The 25,443-nt window shown below is 39.8% G+C and overlaps 1 protein-coding gene across 1 annotated transcript in view; it reads right to left on the bottom strand.

Annotated features, from left to right (window-relative positions):
* Positions 1-21,318, bottom strand: part of LOC110462053 (uncharacterized protein DDB_G0284459-like) — an 80,661-nt gene extending 59,343 nt beyond the window's left edge. Inside the window, exon 1 of the mRNA XM_021515830.1 lies at positions 20,861-21,318. The gene's annotated coding sequence lies outside the window, so the exon portion shown is untranslated. The remainder of the gene's footprint in view (positions 1-20,860) is intronic.
* Between the last annotated feature and the right edge of the window lie 4,125 nt (positions 21,319-25,443).

The following is a 25,443-nucleotide window of genomic DNA, read 5'->3' on the forward strand; positions in this document are numbered from 1 at the left end:
GACCTTGCCAGGTTTAATCGACAGTTCAAATAATTTCAACAGTTTTATAAATCCATCATTTTGTATTGTATAGAATAAGATCAATCAATTATTAAATAAGATATTGATTCATTGCATGTTTACAAAAATTTAAGTTTCTGAGGTAAATGATCAAATTAACTTTTTTCTCCAATTTTCCCAATGATATCATAATAAAATTGAGGGGGGATACAATTCCTATGGGGGGGATACTTTTCCTATGGCCATTTATTGTATCCGAATACTTATCCTATGGCCAAATATTGTAACCGGATACTTATCCTATGGCCAGTTTTGGTATCCGGGTACTTATCCCATGGGGGATACAAATCTCACATGACACCGGTACATATATAGGGCTAGGCAGGATTCAGCGGAACGGAACACAAAATGGTACGTGTGAGTGAATGTGTATTCATGAGCATTACCTTATTCACATCCTCACTAGTTTTACATACCAGTATATAATGCGTTACGCCAAATTGTTCATGGCTGTAAAAACTTATCTGTTTAAAGTAAAAATAACTAAGTTTGATAGAGAAATTGTGCCCTTCAAGGCAAAGAATTTACTAAAAATGTTAAATAAAAAAATTAAAATGAACTAATTATTTTTTTCAATATTTTTACGAACTAAATGCCGCGAACTATGGAAGTGTTTGAAAGATATTGCAAGACAAAAGGGGCTGCGGTGGCCAAGAGGTTAAGGCGTCGGACATTCTGCTACCACTAGATTAGGGTTCGAGACCTACAAGGGGCAGTCGTCAAGTACTGGCCATAGGTCGGTGGTTTTTCTACGGGAACTCCAACTTTCCTCTACCACCAAAACCTGGCACGTCCTTAAATGACTATCGCTGTTAATAGGACGTAAAACACAAAAACACAAACAACAACAAAAAAAAAATCTGCCTTAAAGCAGTATGAAATTTCAGACTAGCTGTCAACATTAAATCTCATCTTATAATTCATTCTCAGGTAGTATTTGTATGGATAGTTCTGCATTACCTTTAAAATTGTCTTGAACAGACTTGAATTTTCACAATTCATTTGTGGGTATGTTTAAACCAACACTAGATCAAAATACAGGCCATCAGTAAATGTCATTCCCAACATTGCAATATCATAATTCAGCCATTGCTGCTTAATGAAATATTCTAACCTTTATCAAACAGCTACCTATCAAGTTTGGAATCAGTTCAAACTTGGAGGATATATCCCAACTCAATATTATAAATCATGAGAGAATTTGATCAGAAAACAAAAAGAATAGGAGGATGACAATGACAAGGAACCATCAAGTCAAATGTCACAAAACAGACCAAGCCAGACATAGTTTTCACGATGAAAAATTAAATATCAAAGCATGTTTATTTTTACAAAAATGACAGGAACATTGTGATACACATGAGATACTTTATTTTGTTTATTCTTGTAGTTTAACCTGCTTTTACGTGAAAAAGTAGTAATCCAGACAAAAACATATGTTGCCATGAAAAATGTCTGCGATATTCCAGATTCTAACAATTAGGCCTCAAGACACTTAGATGTATAGCTGGAGGTTTAAACTGAAGATGATGTACTGATAATCTGACTGTTGATGGTGACTTGTTGACGAGCATTGAGGAAGCTCAGATCCAGGAAGTTCCGTCAGACAGACATTTACACCCCTACAGACAGCACACTAGGTACAATAGAACTCAGGGTCATGACCTTGACCTAGTCCAGGTACTGATTGACACCAGGGAAATGTGCACCCTGTGAAACTCTACTGTTATCATCAGTAGTATCTTTTATTCTTCCTTGTGCTAATGTTTAATATGTATGCAAACAATTTTCTTTCTCTCAATTTTTTTTATATCAGTGTCAATTAATATGCAGAAAATATTGAATTTCATTACTGTCACAGATAAATGCATATAGCCACAATGGTAGCTTCCAGCCAATTTTTCAAATGTGTTTTTTCAGATATGTTTATTATAATTCCACTGTCAGTTATACATATTTTAATTTAATTTTTTTATTTTAATTCCCTTTACAATGATCTATAAGGGAAAGCTCAAACTGGGAAATGTTTTGGAATTTACAACAAAAATTTACAGACATGCCTGCATATGATGGCCAGATTCTATATATCCTTTGAGCCAAAAATATACTAATATAAAATATTTATAATTCTTGTTGGCAGGAGGACAAGCTAATCCAAATAGATGTCCTAATATAAAGTTATGATTTCTAACTCCAGTATGATATCATTTACATTTTATTCAGTATTAGAGAATAATATTAAAAAATCCAACTTTGGCCAAGGGGTTAATTTTGATTGTGTTCCATAAAATAGACACAATATCAGACATTTTTATTGCACATGTCAACAATCAATCTATTTAACTAAACAATAAAATATGCACTGAAGCATCCCAAATACAACTGACCAAAGTAAAACCAAAGAGAGGCTTCACCTGTAATTAGAACACTCACACCAAAAAGACGTGTGAGGACAGACTTACAGGCACAAGAGGAAAGCTGCAATGGCACAGCATATCCTCTACCCACGGGTCTACTTAGTTCACACTCTTACCTAGCCTCCATATCCTCTACCCACCGGTCTACTTAGTTCACACTCCTACCTAACCTCCATATCCTCTACCCACGGGTTTACTTAGTTCACATTCCTACCTAACCTCCATATCCTCTACCAACAGGTCTACTTAGTTCACATTCCTACCTAACCTCCATATCCTCTACCCACGGGTCTACTTAGTTCACATTCCTACCTAACCTCCATATCCTCTACCCACGGGTCTACTTAGTTCACATTCCTACCTAACCTCCATATCCTCTACCCACGGGTCTACTTAGTTCACATTCCTACCTAACCTCCATATCCTCTACCCACGGGTCTACTTAGTTCACATTCCTACCTAACCTCCATATCCTCTACCCACGGGTCTACTTAGTTCACATTCCTACCTAACCTCCATATCCTCTACCCACGGGTCTACTTAGTTCACATTCCTACCTAACCTCCATATCCTCTACCCACGGGTCTACTTAGTTCACATTCCTACCTAACCTCCATATCCTCTACCCACGGGTCTACTTAGTTCACATTCCTACCTAACCTCCATATCCTCTACCCACGGGTCTACTTAGTTCACATTCCTACCTAACCTCCATATCCTCTACCCACGGGTCTACTTAGTTCACATTCCTACCTAACCTCCATATCCTCTACCCACGGGTCTACTTAGTTCACATTCCTACCTAACCTCCATATCCTCTACCCACGGGTCTACTTAGTTCACATTCCTACCTAACCTCCATATCCTCTACCCACGGGTCTACTTAGTTCACATTCCTACCTAACCTCCATATCCTCTACCCACGGGTCTACTTAGTTCACATTCCTACCTAACCTCCATATCCTCTACCCACGGGTCTACTTAGTTCACATTCCTACCTAACCTCCATATCCTCTACCCACGGGTCTACTTAGTTCACATTCCTACCTAACCTCCATATCCTCTACCCACGGGTCTACTTAGTTCACATTCCTACCTAACCTCCATATCCTCTACCCACGGGTCTACTTAGTTCACATTCCTACCTAACCTCCATATCCTCTACCCACGGGTCTACTTAGTTCACATTCCTACCTAACCTCCATATCCTCTACCCACGGGTCTACTTAGTTCACATTCCTACCTAACCTCCATATCCTCTACCCACGGGTCTACTTAGTTCACATTCCTACCTAACCTCCATATCCTCTACCCACGGGTCTACTTAGTTCACATTCCTACCTAACCTCCATATCCTCTACCCACGGGTCTACTTAGTTCACATTCCTACCTAACCTCCATATCCTCTACCCACGGGTCTACTTAGTTCACATTCCTACCTAACCTCCATATCCTCTACCCACGGGTCTACTTAGTTCACATTCCTACCTAACCTCCATATCCTCTACCCACGGGTCTACTTAGTTCACATTCCTACCTAACCTCCATATCCTCTACCCACGGGTCTACTTAGTTCACATTCCTACCTAACCTCCATATCCTCTACCCACGGGTCTACTTAGTTCACATTCCTACCTAACCTCCATATCCTCTACCCACGGGTCTACTTAGTTCACATTCCTACCTAACCTCCATATCCTCTACCCACGGGTCTACTTAGTTCACATTCCTACCTAACCTCCATATCCTCTACCCACGGGTCTACTTAGTTCACATTCCTACCTAACCTCCATATCCTCTACCCACGGGTCTACTTAGTTCACATTCCTACCTAACCTCCATATCCTCTACCCACGGGTCTACTTAGTTCACATTCCTACCTAACCTCCATATCCTCTACCCACGGGTCTACTTAGTTCACATTCCTACCTAACCTCCATATCCTCTACCCACGGGTCTACTTAGTTCACATTCCTACCTAACCTCCATATCCTCTACCCACGGGTCTACTTAGTTCACATTCCTACCTAACCTCCATATCCTCTACCCACGGGTCTACTTAGTTCACATTCCTACCTAACCTCCATATCCTCTACCCACGGGTCTACTTAGTTCACATTCCTACCTAACCTCCATATCCTCTACCCACGGGTCTACTTAGTTCACATTCCTACCTAACCTCCATATCCTCTACCCACGGGTCTACTTAGTTCACATTCCTACCTAACCTCCATATCCTCTACCCACGGGTCTACTTAGTTCACATTCCTACCTAACCTCCATATCCTCTACCCACGGGTCTACTTAGTTCACATTCCTACCTAACCTCCATATCCTCTACCCACGGGTCTACTTAGTTCACATTCCTACCTAACCTCCATATCCTCTACCCACGGGTCTACTTAGTTCACATTCCTACCTAACCTCCATATCCTCTACCCACGGGTCTACTTAGTTCACATTCCTACCTAACCTCCATATCCTCTACCCACGGGTCTACTTAGTTCACATTCCTACCTAACCTCCATATCCTCTACCCACGGGTCTACTTAGTTCACATTCCTACCTAACCTCCATATCCTCTACCCACGGGTCTACTTAGTTCACATTCCTACCTAACCTCCATATCCTCTACCCACGGGTCTACTTAGTTCACATTCCTACCTAACCTCCATATCCTCTACCCACGGGTCTACTTAGTTCACATTCCTACCTAACCTCCATATCCTCTACCCACGGGTCTACTTAGTTCACATTCCTACCTAACCTCCATATCCTCTACCCACGGGTCTACTTAGTTCACATTCCTACCTAACCTCCATATCCTCTACCCACGGGTCTACTTAGTTCACATTCCTACCTAACCTCCATATCCTCTACCCACGGGTCTACTTAGTTCACATTCCTACCTAACCTCCATATCCTCTACCCACGGGTCTACTTAGTTCACATTCCTACCTAACCTCCATATCCTCTACCCACGGGTCTACTTAGTTCACATTCCTACCTAACCTCCATATCCTCTACCCACGGGTCTACTTAGTTCACATTCCTACCTAACCTCCATATCCTCTACCCACGGGTCTACTTAGTTCACATTCCTACCTAACCTCCATATCCTCTACCCACGGGTCTACTTAGTTCACATTCCTACCTAACCTCCATATCCTCTACCCACGGGTCTACTTAGTTCACATTCCTACCTAACCTCCATATCCTCTACCCACGGGTCTACTTAGTTCACATTCCTACCTAACCTCCATATCCTCTACCCACGGGTCTACTTAGTTCACATTCCTACCTAACCTCCATATCCTCTACCCACGGGTCTACTTAGTTCACATTCCTACCTAACCTCCATATCCTCTACCCACGGGTCTACTTAGTTCACATTCCTACCTAACCTCCATATCCTCTACCCACGGGTCTACTTAGTTCACATTCCTACCTAACCTCCATATCCTCTACCCACGGGTCTACTTAGTTCACATTCCTACCTAACCTCCATATCCTCTACCCACGGGTCTACTTAGTTCACATTCCTACCTAACCTCCATATCCTCTACCCACGGGTCTACTTAGTTCACATTCCTACCTAACCTCCATATCCTCTACCCACGGGTCTACTTAGTTCACATTCCTACCTAACCTCCATATCCTCTACCCACGGGTCTACTTAGTTCACATTCCTACCTAACCTCCATATCCTCTACCCACGGGTCTACTTAGTTCACATTCCTACCTAACCTCCATATCCTCTACCCACGGGTCTACTTAGTTCACATTCCTACCTAACCTCCATATCCTCTACCCACGGGTCTACTTAGTTCACATTCCTACCTAACCTCCATATCCTCTACCCACGGGTCTACTTAGTTCACATTCCTACCTAACCTCCATATCCTCTACCCACGGGTCTACTTAGTTCACATTCCTACCTAACCTCCATATCCTCTACCCACGGGTCTACTTAGTTCACATTCCTACCTAACCTCCATATCCTCTACCCACGGGTCTACTTAGTTCACATTCCTACCTAACCTCCATATCCTCTACCCACGGGTCTACTTAGTTCACATTCCTACCTAACCTCCATATCCTCTACCCACGGGTCTACTTAGTTCACATTCCTACCTAACCTCCATATCCTCTACCCACGGGTCTACTTAGTTCACATTCCTACCTAACCTCCATATCCTCTACCCACGGGTCTACTTAGTTCACATTCCTACCTAACCTCCATATCCTCTACCCACGGGTCTACTTAGTTCACATTCCTACCTAACCTCCATATCCTCTACCCACGGGTCTACTTAGTTCACATTCCTACCTAACCTCCATATCCTCTACCCACGGGTCTACTTAGTTCACATTCCTACCTAACCTCCATATCCTCTACCCACGGGTCTACTTAGTTCACATTCCTACCTAACCTCCATATCCTCTACCCACGGGTCTACTTAGTTCACATTCCTACCTAACCTCCATATCCTCTACCCACGGGTCTACTTAGTTCACATTCCTACCTAACCTCCATATCCTCTACCCACGGGTCTACTTAGTTCACATTCCTACCTAACCTCCATATCCTCTACCCACGGGTCTACTTAGTTCACATTCCTACCTAACCTCCATATCCTCTACCCACGGGTCTACTTAGTTCACATTCCTACCTAACCTCCATATCCTCTACCCACGGGTCTACTTAGTTCACATTCCTACCTAACCTCCATATCCTCTACCCACGGGTCTACTTAGTTCACATTCCTACCTAACCTCCATATCCTCTACCCACGGGTCTACTTAGTTCACATTCCTACCTAACCTCCATATCCTCTACCCACGGGTCTACTTAGTTCACATTCCTACCTAACCTCCATATCCTCTACCCACGGGTCTACTTAGTTCACATTCCTACCTAACCTCCATATCCTCTACCCACGGGTCTACTTAGTTCACATTCCTACCTAACCTCCATATCCTCTACCCACGGGTCTACTTAGTTCACATTCCTACCTAACCTCCATATCCTCTACCCACGGGTCTACTTAGTTCACATTCCTACCTAACCTCCATATCCTCTACCCACGGGTCTACTTAGTTCACATTCCTACCTAACCTCCATATCCTCTACCCACGGGTCTACTTAGTTCACATTCCTACCTAACCTCCATATCCTCTACCCACGGGTCTACTTAGTTCACATTCCTACCTAACCTCCATATCCTCTACCCACGGGTCTACTTAGTTCACATTCCTACCTAACCTCCATATCCTCTACCCACGGGTCTACTTAGTTCACATTCCTACCTAACCTCCATATCCTCTACCCACGGGTCTACTTAGTTCACATTCCTACCTAACCTCCATATCCTCTACCCACGGGTCTACTTAGTTCACATTCCTACCTAACCTCCATATCCTCTACCCACGGGTCTACTTAGTTCACATTCCTACCTAACCTCCATATCCTCTACCCACGGGTCTACTTAGTTCACATTCCTACCTAACCTCCATATCCTCTACCCACGGGTCTACTTAGTTCACATTCCTACCTAACCTCCATATCCTCTACCCACGGGTCTACTTAGTTCACATTCCTACCTAACCTCCATATCCTCTACCCACGGGTCTACTTAGTTCACATTCCTACCTAACCTCCATATCCTCTACCCACGGGTCTACTTAGTTCACATTCCTACCTAACCTCCATATCCTCTACCCACGGGTCTACTTAGTTCACATTCCTACCTAACCTCCATATCCTCTACCCACGGGTCTACTTAGTTCACATTCCTACCTAACCTCCATATCCTCTACCCACGGGTCTACTTAGTTCACATTCCTACCTAACCTCCATATCCTCTACCCACGGGTCTACTTAGTTCACATTCCTACCTAACCTCCATATCCTCTACCCACGGGTCTACTTAGTTCACATTCCTACCTAACCTCCATATCCTCTACCCACGGGTCTACTTAGTTCACATTCCTACCTAACCTCCATATCCTCTACCCACGGGTCTACTTAGTTCACATTCCTACCTAACCTCCATATCCTCTACCCACGGGTCTACTTAGTTCACATTCCTACCTAACCTCCATATCCTCTACCCACGGGTCTACTTAGTTCACATTCCTACCTAACCTCCATATCCTCTACCCACGGGTCTACTTAGTTCACATTCCTACCTAACCTCCATATCCTCTACCCACGGGTCTACTTAGTTCACATTCCTACCTAACCTCCATATCCTCTACCCACGGGTCTACTTAGTTCACATTCCTACCTAACCTCCATATCCTCTACCCACGGGTCTACTTAGTTCACATTCCTACCTAACCTCCATATCCTCTACCCACGGGTCTACTTAGTTCACATTCCTACCTAACCTCCATATCCTCTACCCACGGGTCTACTTAGTTCACATTCCTACCTAACCTCCATATCCTCTACCCACGGGTCTACTTAGTTCACATTCCTACCTAACCTCCATATCCTCTACCCACGGGTCTACTTAGTTCACATTCCTACCTAACCTCCATATCCTCTACCCACGGGTCTACTTAGTTCACATTCCTACCTAACCTCCATATCCTCTACCCACGGGTCTACTTAGTTCACATTCCTACCTAACCTCCATATCCTCTACCCACGGGTCTACTTAGTTCACATTCCTACCTAACCTCCATATCCTCTACCCACGGGTCTACTTAGTTCACATTCCTACCTAACCTCCATATCCTCTACCCACGGGTCTACTTAGTTCACATTCCTACCTAACCTCCATATCCTCTACCCACGGGTCTACTTAGTTCACATTCCTACCTAACCTCCATATCCTCTACCCACGGGTCTACTTAGTTCACATTCCTACCTAACCTCCATATCCTCTACCCACGGGTCTACTTAGTTCACATTCCTACCTAACCTCCATATCCTCTACCCACGGGTCTACTTAGTTCACATTCCTACCTAACCTCCATATCCTCTACCCACGGGTCTACTTAGTTCACATTCCTACCTAACCTCCATATCCTCTACCCACGGGTCTACTTAGTTCACATTCCTACCTAACCTCCATATCCTCTACCCACGGGTCTACTTAGTTCACATTCCTACCTAACCTCCATATCCTCTACCCACGGGTCTACTTAGTTCACATTCCTACCTAACCTCCATATCCTCTACCCACGGGTCTACTTAGTTCACATTCCTACCTAACCTCCATATCCTCTACCCACGGGTCTACTTAGTTCACATTCCTACCTAACCTCCATATCCTCTACCCACGGGTCTACTTAGTTCACATTCCTACCTAACCTCCATATCCTCTACCCACGGGTCTACTTAGTTCACATTCCTACCTAACCTCCATATCCTCTACCCACGGGTCTACTTAGTTCACATTCCTACCTAACCTCCATATCCTCTACCCACGGGTCTACTTAGTTCACATTCCTACCTAACCTCCATATCCTCTACCCACGGGTCTACTTAGTTCACATTCCTACCTAACCTCCATATCCTCTACCCACGGGTCTACTTAGTTCACATTCCTACCTAACCTCCATATCCTCTACCCACGGGTCTACTTAGTTCACATTCCTACCTAACCTCCATATCCTCTACCCACGGGTCTACTTAGTTCACATTCCTACCTAACCTCCATATCCTCTACCCACGGGTCTACTTAGTTCACATTCCTACCTAACCTCCATATCCTCTACCCACGGGTCTACTTAGTTCACATTCCTACCTAACCTCCATATCCTCTACCCACGGGTCTACTTAGTTCACATTCCTACCTAACCTCCATATCCTCTACCCACGGGTCTACTTAGTTCACATTCCTACCTAACCTCCATATCCTCTACCCACGGGTCTACTTAGTTCACATTCCTACCTAACCTCCATATCCTCTACCCACGGGTCTACTTAGTTCACATTCCTACCTAACCTCCATATCCTCTACCCACAGGTCTACTTAGTTCACATTGCTACCTAACCTCCATATCCTCTATCCACAGGCCTACTTAGTTCACTTGGAATTGATATTCAAATAAACGTACAGACATTTTTTAATCTGCTCAGTTGAATTTCAAGCTGTCTCCAGTGATTTTAATACAAAAATCCATAAAATGTGTTGCTAGGACAGGTTTTCAGATGTAGTTGTGCTTTCTACAATAGATTTTGTAATTTTACATAATCCCACCACTATACCTATTATGTCTGCTAGAACAGTCGCAGCACAACAAAAAAAACGCTACCCTATTTGTTGTAATAAACATTTAGATATTTTATTTACGTTCATTCATTAAATGTTATGAAATTTAAACAATAAAGAACTAATGAAATATCTTTTTTTGACATGATTTTGCGATTATGTTCTTGGTGTTTATGATTACGCCCTTGCAGCAGAAGAACAGCCAGTATTTCCTTGAAGCAGAAGAACGGCCAGTATGTCCTTGAAGCAGAAGAACGGCCAGTATTTCCTTGCAGCAGAAGAACGGCCAGTATTTCCGATGTAAACTGTGGGTGGACATAGACTTATGGCAGTGTTCATGCCTGTTTTCTATAAGTATTGATTAACCAGAGGAAACCTTCCTTGTCAAATTCAATAGAGGAGACATTAAAAAGTTTACCCAAGTCATGAAATGTCACGTTGATCTAGAGGAATCAATATGGTAGTTTTTGTTAGTTTATAAGCACAATGCATCACAAAGTTCTGAAAGTCAACAGTCCTATTTGACTCTGAAATCGAACAGACTTTAAAGTTGACAATCCTGAAACTCAAACTACTCTGAATGCCAATAGTCTTGAAGTTCAACAGTTTGAAGGCCAACAAAGGTCAACAATCCTGAAGGGGAACAGTCCTGAAGGTCAACAATCCTGAAGGGGAACAGTCCTGAAGGTCAACAATCTTGAAGGGGAACAGTCTTGAAGGTCAACAATCTTGAAGGGGAACACTGTCCTGCAGGTGACTATTATTTTCTTTCTCTGAAGGTCAATGATGGACTATAATGTCGAATATCCAGAAAGTTCAATGATTTGATGGGCAACAACAGTTGAAGGTATATAATGATAGTCAGGACAACTAGTGTAAATTAAAGGAGTGGTGAATGACTTTCCTAAAGGAAGCACTTTGCTGGAAGAGTGATAAAGACACAAATACATTGTATAAATCAAAGAGCAATCCGATTCTAAGATAGGTCCATGTTAGACATATTCGTTTTTGACTAAAACATTTAAATGTATTACCAACTTTGTGACCTATAACTACAATTAAACTGCCAAGTTTTGATAGTCAATACCTGACTTTTATATACAAGTACTATACTTCATATTCCTATGATAAAAAATTTCACTTAAGTGTTTTTTTATCAAGTGGAAAATTTCCAGAATGGTTGACATTTATAAGTGGTCTGTTTTTTCCTGACCCAGCTTGTTACAGCTTCCATTAGGTATACATTAGGATCCTACAGACATTTAAACAGCACTTCTGTGACAAGTATCACCGTGACTTTCTCTACACCACAAACATGCTACAAGGTAAGTCATCCTGTACCTATGTATTGATTTCTATGGTAATATCTTTATATAAGTCAAGGTCAGCTGTGGTCACTATATACTTTTATACATTTCAATTAGCTTTAAAATTAAGGACCAATAGTAGGTCACTAAAATGACCTTCATCTTGGTCAGTCAACAACAGTCTTAAAAAATTAGGTCAACAATATGACCTTCAGCTGCTAGACCTACATTGTACAACTCTCAACTCTTGCTAGGATACAAGTACTTTCAGCATACAAACTGACTAACTTTACCTAGGTCAACATAATTACGTGCAGAAATCAAGAATACCACCTACAAGGACTAAGGAAGCATGATTACCAATCCAACTACACCTATCTCAGTAACACAATGATGACTGATGCCAAAGGTTTTAATTCATAATTTAAACTAAAGCTTTAGTTCTTGCTAGTACTAATATACACCAACCATTTTTACAGACCAGGAAGTCCTGAGTCTAGATTGATGAAGACTAATAGGTTAACATGTACCTTAATTACCAGTATATGCACATCATCAGTCAAATCTTGTTACACATATTTCTGGTAGTAGTGTATAAAACTCGAGCTACTAGATCCATCAACATAACCCCAACACTGGTTTATAAGCCATTTGGAAATAGACTTCTTGTAACCAGGTTTTTTTGGTAACCTAATATTTTCATTTTGTAAAGAAACATGAATAACTGGATTATAATACAAAAAGGGCACACTGAGCAGATCAATATAACATGTGAATCCTTATACTTCTGTTAAATTTTACTTGAAAGAGATCTTTCTTAATTTTGTGAACTTACTATATTTTTCTTAATAAGTACCTAATCTCTTAAAAGCGTCCTCTAGATATTCTGTGGTCTGAGCATCTTTTTTTTCACAATCTTTACCAATTAATTGAAATAAAAATGTACATTATGACTATTTATTTAAGAATTTTGAAAGGTTCTTCAATCAGTCAAATTTTCCCAAATTGCTTTTGACAGCACCAAGGTTGTTTAATAGGTCCATTTTGGTATTACCTACAATGGTGTCAAAGTAAGGGGGCAGTATAAAGTGTCCGAGTGAGAATGACTCTTAGGTCGTACGTCATCTGTTGTCATTCATGACTATAGCGTGATTAGTGTCTAAACACAGTACAGGTAATCTTATACAATATCTTACGGAGGAATACAAAAAGATATTTGGGCCAACAGTCTTCACAAATTAAGTGTTTAACTTTTTCAATTTGTGGTAATTGTCAGAAAATTACAGCTGTTAGGAACTTGTTATAGTTGTGTGTAGGTGTTTCCCGCATGAGCATATACCGGTCGACATCACATAATTATGATATTATATACCTTACGTGAGAATGGTGTAATGTGATCAGTCAAAACCAGTCTTCTTATATTCCTAGTTACCTCGCATTCCCATTTATGATTGAACAAAATATTGAATTAATAGAAAATCCCTTGATGTTGTTATTGTAATGGTTGGCAAAACAAAATATTAAACCATTATATGCACAGGAGTAAAGATATCAATAATGTAAGTTTGTTTTATTTTCCATCTTAATAAACTTACTTTGACATACGCGATCATCACATTTTGTTGATGTTTCAGTATTTTACCAATATCTAGATGATTCAGGGCTCACCCTAGTCCTAATCAGTAGCCAAAAAAGTAGCCATGTTTGAATTTTAGTAGCCATTTTTTTTTAAACAGTGGCCATACTTTCTCGGCCTCCAACCGTTACGGATAGGCCCTCCATTAAAATCATTAAATGTTTTATATTTTTTGAAGTGCAATACTATTCAATATGATGTTAAATTAAGGAGTACTCCGTTAATTTTTTTTTTTTGTTATACATCATGTTTATAATTTAATTCATAATGGGATATCTTTTTAATCCTTTCAGATTATATGGCTGTAATTTTAAGAAAATATGATTTAAATTAAAATGCTGAAAATTTCCACCAGAACTTTTTTTATTATTTTTCAAAAGAGAGGCTTTTTCAGACTTTATCTCATTTCTTGACACAGGAATTGTGAAAAATCTAGGCTGAAAGTTTAAATTTTAAGATATTTTTCGCCTTTAATTCCGTGCCTTCAATCAAAAAATAAAACTAATAAAATCCAAATAAAAAGTAGCCTAAGTGATGCAATATTGATAATTATTTTTTCCGTAATTCATGTTTTATGTAAAAAAAATATATAAATATATTTAAAAAGATCACACATTTCAAATGTAAATAGCAGAACACTTGAAAGGAAAAGGACAAATTTATAACGGTATTGACCAACCCTTCGAAATAAATAGGGATCACATCACTTTGCGCAACTTGGCCATTCCCGTGCACGTGTCGTCGATTGGCACCTAATACAAGCGACCGTCGAAGTAATTCTGAAAGGTTTGCTGTTCTAAAAACTGCATAACTGCGATGCTAAATAACTTTTCTCGATCACTTGAAATTCTAAAACGTCTAACCACGAAGGTACACAGTCAGATACGATATAGGGCCTATCGTTTGAAGTGATCAGAAAGGCCGAAAATCGGCACTTCGACATGGTGTTTCAAGGCGATACTTATACTTTCTAATCAAGCATATCGGACGTATTTATGCTTTCTACGGTACTGGAAAAGGTAAATGTACTGAACCAGATTAAGGGATGTTTATTCCTAAGCTATTATTCTATTTGGTTTGTGTCAGTTGGAGGGGGATTTCCCTGTCATAACAATTGTATGACATTGAGTCAAATATAGCAGATCACAGAAGATAACTCTAATTTGCTAGTAATCATGAAATGAACACTTGTATTTGACGGGGAGAAACATAATCATACCCTACTTTAGGATTAAGACATAAAAATCTCAACCCTCAGGGTAGGTTTCTTAAAACTCTTGCCCTCAGCAAAGCCTCAGGCTAGACACTTAAGAATCTTACCCCTTGGGTTGAGATTTTTCTGTCTTACTCCTAAGATGACATTGTATTAACCATAGACTTCCCTGCCCATATATGCCTTGTGAAAAAGACTGCCATGTTCTGTATCATTTTTTTTAACTATTGACACCAATAAGCTATTGGCCTACGACTAATATCATAAAATATGAAATTAAGCATCAGAAATGTCATTTCACCAAAACATCATGAAAATCTCTAAAGTTTTGGGAAAGTATGACAATAAATACAGATTCCTGCGAGTGGGACATTGACCTAGATAATTATAGAATCTCATTGTCCAGAGGAGATACACTGATGAATAGATAAGGTCGACCATGTCCTGGTATTCAGTGAACCGTACAATTGGAAATTCCACGTCGGCATCAATCAGGGATCACTGTAACTGAATGACATTCATACATCTAATACCCATCTAAATGGAAATTAATTAGCGTCAGTTCAGAGGCCATGACTGTCCTGTCACCTATAGTGTATTGCTTTGTGAAAATTAATTAACAAACCAGAACTGACCCAGATTGGAAACTTGTCAAATTTCTCATGTAAAATCATTTCATAGGTAAATAAATACTAATATATCTAAATGTCCTTGATTTTTTTTTTAAAGATTTATGCCAGTTCAACTTTTATGAAGATTCATTAATAATTCATACTATATGAGGTAGATGGTGAAGGTAGCTCGTCCAGGTATATACAAGCTACCTTCACCATCTACCTGGCAAGCTAACAGCACAATCTACCTTGATTTGCTACCTGCAGCATCAAGCAGGATGAGCTACCTGCACTATCTATCTGTATGAGATACCTGCACCATCTACCTGGATGAGCTACCTACACCATCTACCTGTATGAGCTATCTGGACAAGCTACCTGCACCATCTACATGTATGAGCTACCTGCACCATGCATCTACCTGTATGAGCTACCTGCACCATCTACCTGTATGAGCTACCTGCACCATCTACCTGGATGAGCTACCTGCACCATCTACCTGGATGAGCTACCTGCACCATCTACCTGGATGAGCTACCTGCACCATCTACCTGGATGAGATACCTACACCATCTACCTGGATGAGCTACCTGCACCATCTACCTGTATGAGCTACCTGCACCATCTACCTGGATGAGCTACCTGCACCATCTACCTGGATGAGCTACCTGCACCATCTACCTGGATGAGCTAACTGCTTCATCTACCTGTATGAGCTACCTACACCATCTACCTGGATGAGCTACCAGCACCATCTACCTGTATGACGTACCTGCACCATCTACCTGGATGAGTTACCTACACCATCTACCTGGATGAGTTACCTACACCATCTACCTAGAATGGCCTCACCTACCTACACCATCTACCTGGATGAGTTACCTGCAAAATCTACCTGAATATACCTGGATGAGCTAGCTACCTGACAAGGACAGTTTACATAGATGACCTGAAGGGCCAGGTTACATGACTTTAAATATCTGGCTAATTCCGCACCTGATCCAAGCAAATAGGAAACAACTGAGTACTAACAATGAATACTATTGACTGGGGAGTTATGTAATGCGAAAACTTTATCACACCTGCCTGACAATGACTCAAATTACGATGGTAAGGTAACCCCTGAAGGGACAACCATTTTTCCACTCCTTTACGTATACAATTATAAGATATGATTTTCTGAATACTACTTTGTTGTGACACGGTTGTGACTGTTTGACAGAGATGATTGACTAATAGTATTATATTATTAGAACAAGACCAAACAAGCATGAATGTTAACCTTAACCTTAACACTGCAGCACGGCTAGTTACTCGTACTCGAAAGAGAGAGCACATCACACCTGCGCTTTATTCGTTGCACTGGTTACCTGTACGATACAGGTCGCAGTACAAAATTCTGGTATACACATACAAGGCACTGAATGGAACAGCTCCTCAGTACCTACAGGAACTTGTTACCCTGTATCAGCCGTCAAGATCACTGCGGTCGGAGTCAGAATCTTTGTTGTGTGTCCCAAAATCTCGTACTGTGACCTACGGAAACAGATGCTTTGGGAGGGTTTCGGCTACGTTGTGGAATAGCTTACCATCTGCTATTAGGAAGTCGAATACCCTGGCCAAGTTCAAGAGGGACATTAAAACTCACCTCTTCACGTCTGCATTTTAGAATCTTTGCAAAGACGTCATGTAAATACAACCCTTTTATTTGTTCAATTATGTGCACATTGCTTGTTAAATGTATGAAAGTGATTGCAAGCCTTTGTTGTTTGTTTTCACAATTATAACCATTACTATTATCCATATGTTGTAAAGCGCCTTAGAATAATTTTACAAATTATATAGGGCGCTATATAAATGCTGTATATTATTATTATTATTATTATTATGCTAAGCAGGTTTTATAATTTTCTGCTGATTTGTCTTTCAGATATGATACCCAACATATAACCTTTTACTGTTATGTAGGCTATTTGTACAAAGCTGTATCAAGCTTATATTAATTGGCAGGCACGTATAGCTGGGCTGTTTTGTATGTGCATGCAGATAGTCGCACGGAAGGTGCGAATGTGAGCGCCGAAGTCGAGAAGCCATTCTAGGGGGGTACGGGGGCATGCCCACCCATTTTTTTTTCGATCTAGAAGCACTATCGTGCCATCTGGTGGCTTTTTAGATACATATTTGAGTGTTTTAATTAAATTTACAGACAACATTTTTTGGTTGATTCATTCACTTTATTATTGGAAAGCATCGCAAAAATTCAAATGTATTTCAAATGCGAAAGACAGCTCTTTTTTCTCCTTTTTCTCTCTGACAAAAATGTGTCGATTGTTGGAATTACCCGAAAATATCTGTTGCGTCATATCTCTTTCCTGATGAATCTAAATTAACTAGATATTTAAAATGTCGGAGGCAATATGAACAGATTAATTTCAGATTTTTTGCTGTTGTGTCCCCCAAATCCTTTTTATATCATCAACATTTCTCCGAACATAAGATGATGGTAGCTCCTATATCGATGTTTAGATATATGTATACATATTTCTACCACAATACGCTGTGTTATTCCACTCTCAGATCATTGTATAAACACGCAGACTGTTAGATAAATATGTACAATTTACAATTTAAACAAAATAAATAAATAAATAAATAAAAATATAACAGTATATTTGAATTTTTGATGTGCATGCAACTGCTTATTTGCTTACGTGGCAGCTACGCGTCTGATTTGTCAAATTATCTGTGGGTAGACATTAAGGTGACTAACAGGTCAAGCTTGAATTTCTCCAGTGATAATGATGCTATTGATAACGTAATTAACCTTAAAGATAACATAACCTACAAGATGACCAACAAGAGGCCCAAGGGCCTTAGCGGTCACCTGAGTTATATCATAGGTACTGGTAGCTTTATTTCATTGTTTATATGTGATGTGGAAATCAGCATGTAAACTTAGTGAAATACAATACATAAGCCCCTGCATGGGGATGGGGCAGGAATTCCAATTTTACAATGTAATACCCTCATGCACCAAAGATGATTCTGACCAAGTTTGAATAATTTTCTGCTGAAAATTGATAAAATATAATTATATACTCAAAAGTGTTATTTACCTATATAAACTATAGTAAACTTTACCCCCTCCCCAAGGGGGAATGGATGGCTCAGGGGTCCTGAAATTGACAATTTCAATAAAGCTCCTGATGATCTTTCTATTCATGCACTGAATTGACTGTAGTACCTCTGAGTCTGGAGAAGAAGATTTTTGAAATATTGGTAAACTTTCCCTTTGGGGCCCGTCCTGGCCCCTAGGGTTGGGGTAGGAATCCCAATTTTACATTTTAAAACCATCTTCCTCCAAGGAAAATTCTCACCATGTAAGAATAATTTCCTACAGAAAATTGTCAAAATATACCCAAAAGTGTTGATTCCCTATATAAACTATAGTAAACTTTACCCCCTCCCACAGGGAGAAGGGATGGCCCAGGGGACCTGAAATTTACAATTTAAATAAAGCCCCTGATGATCTTTTCGTCCATGCAGAGAAAACGACTGTAGTATCTCTGAGTCTGGAGAAGAAGATTTTTTAAACACTGGTTAATTTTTCCCTTTGGGGCACCGCCCAGGGCCCACTTGTATAAAACATCTCAACTCTTGAGATTTCCTCAAGTCTAAGATTCTCCATAGACAATACATTGCTTGAGATTTTCCTTAACTTTGAGATGTTTTATACAAGTGGGCCCTGGCCCCTAGGGTTCGGGTAGGAATCCCAATTTTACATTTTAAAACCATCTTCCTCCAAGGAAAATTCTCACCAAGTAAGAATAATTTCCTACAGAAAATTGTCAAAATATACCCAAAAGTGTTGATTCCCTATATAAACTAAAGTAAACTTTACCCCCTCCCACAGGGAGAAGGGATGGCCCAGGGGTCCTGAAATTTACAATTCAAATAAAGCCCCTGATGATATTTACATCCATGCAGAGAAAATGACTGTAGTATCTCTGAGTCTGGAGAAGAAGCCACTCTGGCCCCAGGGGTTGGGGTAGGAATCCCAATTTTACAATTTTGTAGCCTCTTCTACCAAGGATGATTCTGACCAAGTTTGAAAAAATTCCATCCAATGGTTCTTGAGGAGAAGATGAAAAAGTAAAAAGTTTACGCACCATGCACGACGCATGACGCACGACGCACACCGACGGACGAAAAGTGACCAACAAGAAAACTAAGTGAACCGACAGGATTTAACCTACAAGATAAATATATGTAAATAATTAACCTACATTAGTACTTTAACCAACGGGTTACATACAAATCAATAACTAAGTTAACCTAAACAATGACTCATTTTTTTGTCATGTGGTCGCTTAATTCATACAATTCAGGCTTTCATCTTTTCAGCACTTCACCTGCAGTATCTAAGCCTCCTCCAATGATTTTTTGTAATAAGCGGTAATCCAAAGTCCCAATAATGATTTTTCATTAAAGAAAATTTTGTAACATTGTATTGAATATTGATTCATCTTACATATGCTTAGTAATTAATGTATGTAACATACGGAGCTCTCAAAGCTGTTCATCTCACCAGCTGATCACTGTATTGTTATCAAACCTATAGCTATTAATACACGAACATATTGTGTCAAACCCGGTATGGTTCTCCCCACCAGGCTGTTCTTACATAATCCATTATGTGTATATGATGTCCCTCTCCTTATATAGATATTGCTGTATCTAATCATAGTTATAGTACAGTATAGTAAAAGGACCACAAACGTTCTGTCAAACATCAACCTAATCTATCAATAGCCTGATGTCTCTCTCCTTATATAGATATTGCTGTATCTAATCATCGTTATAGTACAGTATAGTAAAAGGACCACAAACGGTCTGTCAAACATCAACCTGATCTATCAACTGCCTGATGTCCCTCTCCTTATATAGACATTACTGTATCTAAACATAGCTATAGTACAGTATAGCAATAGGACCACAAACGTTCTGTCAAACATCAACCTAATCTATCAATAGCCTGATGTCTCTCTCCTTATATAGATATTACTGTATCTAAACATAGAAGTTTGTTATTGCCAATATGACATAGTTAATGTACAATCAACGGATCCTATGACAAGCCAGCTTACTATACATATAGCTTTACCTAAGAATTCGCTATCATTTTTTTTCATACCTGATCGAAGTACACTTTGAGTGAAAAAACAGGTGTCCCAACTAAAAAGGTTGGAACTTAAGGCTACACAAGACACATATCTACTGTGGTCAGGCATTTAACTAAAGAGTACAAAAACATCTGTTTGTAAACAAAAATCAACAAAACCTACGTAACATTCACATCTGTTTATAAGTGATTCTGTATCTTACCTGTAACTTTATTATAGTCCATACCAGCTATGTTTCTAGTATCGAGGCCACTTTTACTCCAGGTACCGGCGATGTGGTACAATTCTTTTTCTTTCAGATAAAACTATCTTTACAAAACGCACAAGTACAAAAATACATCCAACAGAATTCTCCCTTTGGTTAGAACACAATTGATGAATTTTCAGAATCTTCCTTTATCCCGAAAACTCTCAAAACCGAAAAACATTTGACAGGTGACAGAAAAGTGTCTGATCCTCCAATATCAGTGGTCCCACCACCGATTTACCTGTGACTGAGTAGGTATTACCTGTGTGTACAGGTAAGTAGTGCTACCGGCTACCTGTGTAGGTTGTGGTCAGTGGAGTGGAACCACTACTTGAATGGACGCGGAACAAAAGGCGACCTCTTATCCCAACTACTGGGATTACCCTGTATGTCAATATGGCCACGGAGAGCCAGGCCTATAATTCTCCACACAATACCAGGAGGAACCAGTTCCTACCTACCCATTTACCTCTGTGGCTCTGTACTAGTACGTATAGGTATATAGACAAGAAATACACAAAAGGTACACTGCTTAACAAACAATTAGTTCTGAGGAATGCAAGCAGACATACATTTACACAGTTTTGGTGAAAGTTGGAATATAGTGTTTGACCTTGATGTTTAAGGAGTGTGGTATTTAATCACTGAATCAAGATTTACCCAATATATTCGTGTATATTTACTGTACATATATATTTAGGAAGATTGGATTTACCTTAATGGATAAATATCACTGAAAAAATCGTACATTACAGATTTTAGTGAAAAAGGCAAACTACAGGCTGTAATTATAATAAGAATTGTGTGATATTGGATTTCATTTTCATTTTCCCCCCGATAGAATTAGTCTAAAGAAATCCTTTGACAATAAAGTTTGTTCACCTTTTATATGGATTTGCTTGAGATGATTACTCGCAGACTATTCAACAGAATTTACACAAATTAATACCACATTTTATTAATCCTCCCAAATCCTTCCAGGCATACATGAATAAATCATAATTGAAACAAAATCTTGTAACTTACTGTTCACATACAACATTCCTTATCCTTCCAAATCACTACCCACCCCTGACTCTCCAATACTGCATAGAGCCAATTCCTTCTAATAAGCAGCAATGCTTTGAACTTTTATTAAATGGGTCCATATAAATTACTTCAATTAATATGCCACAGGAATGAATTGAATTAAAAACTTCAAACAACATCTTCTCAAGAACCAAATTGCTTGGAATCAAGCTGTTTGACTTGTAGCCGACTGAGGGAAAAGGACTATCACTAGTTTTGGTGCAACACACTCTGTCTCGTCTTCTTCCCTAAGATGTGTAACAGGAAAGAGAATAGTGTACATGTGCTTCCACCGGGGATCGAACCCTCGATCTCCAGGTTCCTAGTCGGACGCTCTACCACTGAGCTAAAGGGACATTCCCCCTAGCTCGAAGCTAGAAGGGGACCTTAATCCTATGTACAAATGAACCCTGCCACACCTGTATCTCCATACCAGGTCTGAAGATTCTGTGTGCTATGGTGGAGCTATAATGGATATGCTTCCAACAAGTGCTTACTGCAACATAGAATTTGTGGTCAAAGTGACATAGTTGGTTTTGCTGCATGACCCCACCTTTCCAAGATGCTTGTAAATGAAGCGGAACTGGCCTGGGTCGATCGTCTGCAACCAGGTGGTTCAATTGGTAGAGCGTCAGTCTAGAGTTCGGAGGGTCCCTGGTTCAAATCCTGGTCTGGCTATTGCATTTCTCTTTCTTCTATTACAGAGCTTGCTTAGGAATTTAGATTATCCTATACCACACACAGGTTCTGAGTGAACAACTGCATGTGTACTTATATTGCAATTTTTAGATGATCAAAGGACCATAACTTGCTCAAAACACCATTGTTTAAACAATAAGTACACATCTAAATCTTTATATCCTTAAACCTTAAGTCTCACGATCAGAGAGCCTTGAGCTTAAGTTTCGTAATCAGAGAGCCTTGACCCTAAGTCTCCAGATCAGAGAGCCTTGACCTGAAGTCTCACGATCAGAGAGCCTTGACCTTTAGTTTCACGATCAGAGAGCCTTGACCTGAAGTCTCACTATCAGAGAGCCTTGACCTTTAGTTTCATGATCAAAGAGCCTTGACCTTTAGTTTCACAATCAGAGAGCCTTGACCTTAAATCTCCAGATCAGAGAGCCTTGACCTTAAGTCTCCAGATCAGAGAGCCTTGACCTAAAGTCTCACTATCAGAGAGCCTTGACCTTTAGTTTCACGATCAGAGAGCCTTGACCTTAAATCTCCAGATCAGAGAGCCTTGACCCTTAAGTCTCCAGATCAGAGAGCCTTGACCTTAAGTCTCCAGATCAGAGAGCCTTGACCTTAAGTCTTACGATCAGAGAGCCTTGACCTAAAGTCTCCAGATCAGAGAGCCTTGACCTAAAGTTTCACCATCAGAAAGCCATTACTTTAAGTTTCCCAGATCAGAGAACCTCGACCTTAAGTTTCATAATCAAAGAGCCTTGACCTAAAGTCTCCAGATCAAAGAGCCTTGACCTAAAGTCTCCAGATCAGAGAGCCTTGACCTTAAGTCTCACTATCAGAAAGCCTTGACCTTAAGTTTCACGATTAGAGAGCCTTGACCTGAAGACTCAATAAGAAAGCCTTGACCTTAAGTCTCACCATCAGAAAGCCTTGACCTTAAGTTTCATGATCAGAGAACCTTGACCTTAAATCTCCAGATCAGAGAGCCTTGACCTTAAGTCTCCAGATCAGAGAGCCTTGACCCTTAAGTCTCCAGATCAGAGAGCCTTGAACTTAAATCTCCAGATCAGAGAGCCTTGACCTGAAGACTCAATAAGAAAGCCTTGACCTTAAGTCTCACCATCAGAAAGCCTTGACCTTAAGTTTCATGATCAGAGAGCCTTAATTCCAGCATATACACTGTACATACCAGATTGACATTCCATTTCCATTAGATGTATAGAGGTAGACTCCAGGCCTGAACTTGTTTTGTTTCCCTACAGTGTACACTAGATAAGCTGGATCTTTATAAGGTTACTGAGATTTTATCACAAGCTTAGGAAACATAAATGACCTCAGTAACAATGGTCAAGGGGTCAAGCTGATCATATGACTGGTCATTTGTGAGCCTATCACACTTAGCCATCTCAGATGGCCCCTTGGGGTAAAACATTGTAGGGTTTGTACCTCTCAACACCTGTAATTTAGTCCTGTTTTATTTCCACAACAATCCAGCAGTTTACATCTCCATGATATAATCAAGACTTGTCAAGTCCTTATTCCCAAGACAAACTTCAATCTTTCACCCTATGGTAACTTGCCAATAATTCTATGCCTTTAATCTTTTGCACTCCAAACATACAGAAAAAAATAAAATAAATATCCAGTAGAGTTTCTACTGATCTGTTCCCTTAGATAACTTACTTGAAACAAAATTAAACAAGTTTCACAAGAAAATAGCAATTTAAAGATAAGAATATTTCAAAATGATTTAATATTGTCATTAACTCTTTCACTTTTACCTTTACTTTTTAAATTTTACCTTTACTTCTTTTTCATAACTTATTTCAATATTCTTTCAAAACATTAGTTAATTATTACTTGTCTGATTGTAATCGATTTGCATCTTGACAATCTTGGACAAGAATGTCAATGTTCATTTCAAAACCTCTTATGCCAAGATAATATGTAAACTGTGATAAGTTAACAGGTTTAAGTTGACCTTGGGCAAGGTTCTCCCCGGGGCCAGACAAGGATGGCATGGTGCTGACATGTAAAAACATTCAACTAGTGAAAATTCCAACATCTGAAAACATCTGCATTATAACAATCTAACTCTGAAAAAGTATATCAGTTGATACAAAACTTAAAAAAAAAAAACCAACTATAAACTACAAGACAAGGACAGAAATGGGTGTTCCTTCCCCCTAGGTTCTGAGAGGAAGAATGAGAGACAGGGACAGAGATAGGTGTTCACATAGGACAAGGAGGGAGATAGGAAGGGGGGTATGTTACATGTGTACAGGACCTTTCAGAGAATCATACATCAATATTTCATTTTCATCTCTCCAGTAAGATCAGAGGAATGACATCTATTAGAACCCCTGCTAATCAGTCAAAATGTTTTATTGTAGCTGAGGACCCTATAACTGTGTACTGGTACACCCTGATCAATGACGAGGGAAATCCATTATAATATTACAGGTATAAAACCCACTGAGTCATCACTGTCCCATTTAAAAGAAAAGTGTGACCTTTAGTTGACCTTGACACCTTGGGTACCATCCAGAAAGTTTTAGACCTAAGCCATTATCATGATCACTTGAATGTCCTTTAATCTGTTACTACATGTACTTAGTACATGAAGCTAGAATACATGTGTTTAAGACCTTATAGCACATCCCTATTGTGTAGTAGACTTTGTTTTTTAAAATGGCTTTATTCTCAATTTTTCAACAACATACTTTATAAAAGAAAGAAGTGTTATGGTTTTTTCCTTTTATCCTCGATCAATGCCTTAATTG

This window comes from Mizuhopecten yessoensis, unplaced genomic scaffold, assembly GCF_002113885.1.
Source record: "Mizuhopecten yessoensis strain PY_sf001 unplaced genomic scaffold, ASM211388v2 scaffold10741, whole genome shotgun sequence".
In the NCBI taxonomy this organism is placed as follows: domain Eukaryota; kingdom Metazoa; phylum Mollusca; class Bivalvia; order Pectinida; family Pectinidae; genus Mizuhopecten; species Mizuhopecten yessoensis.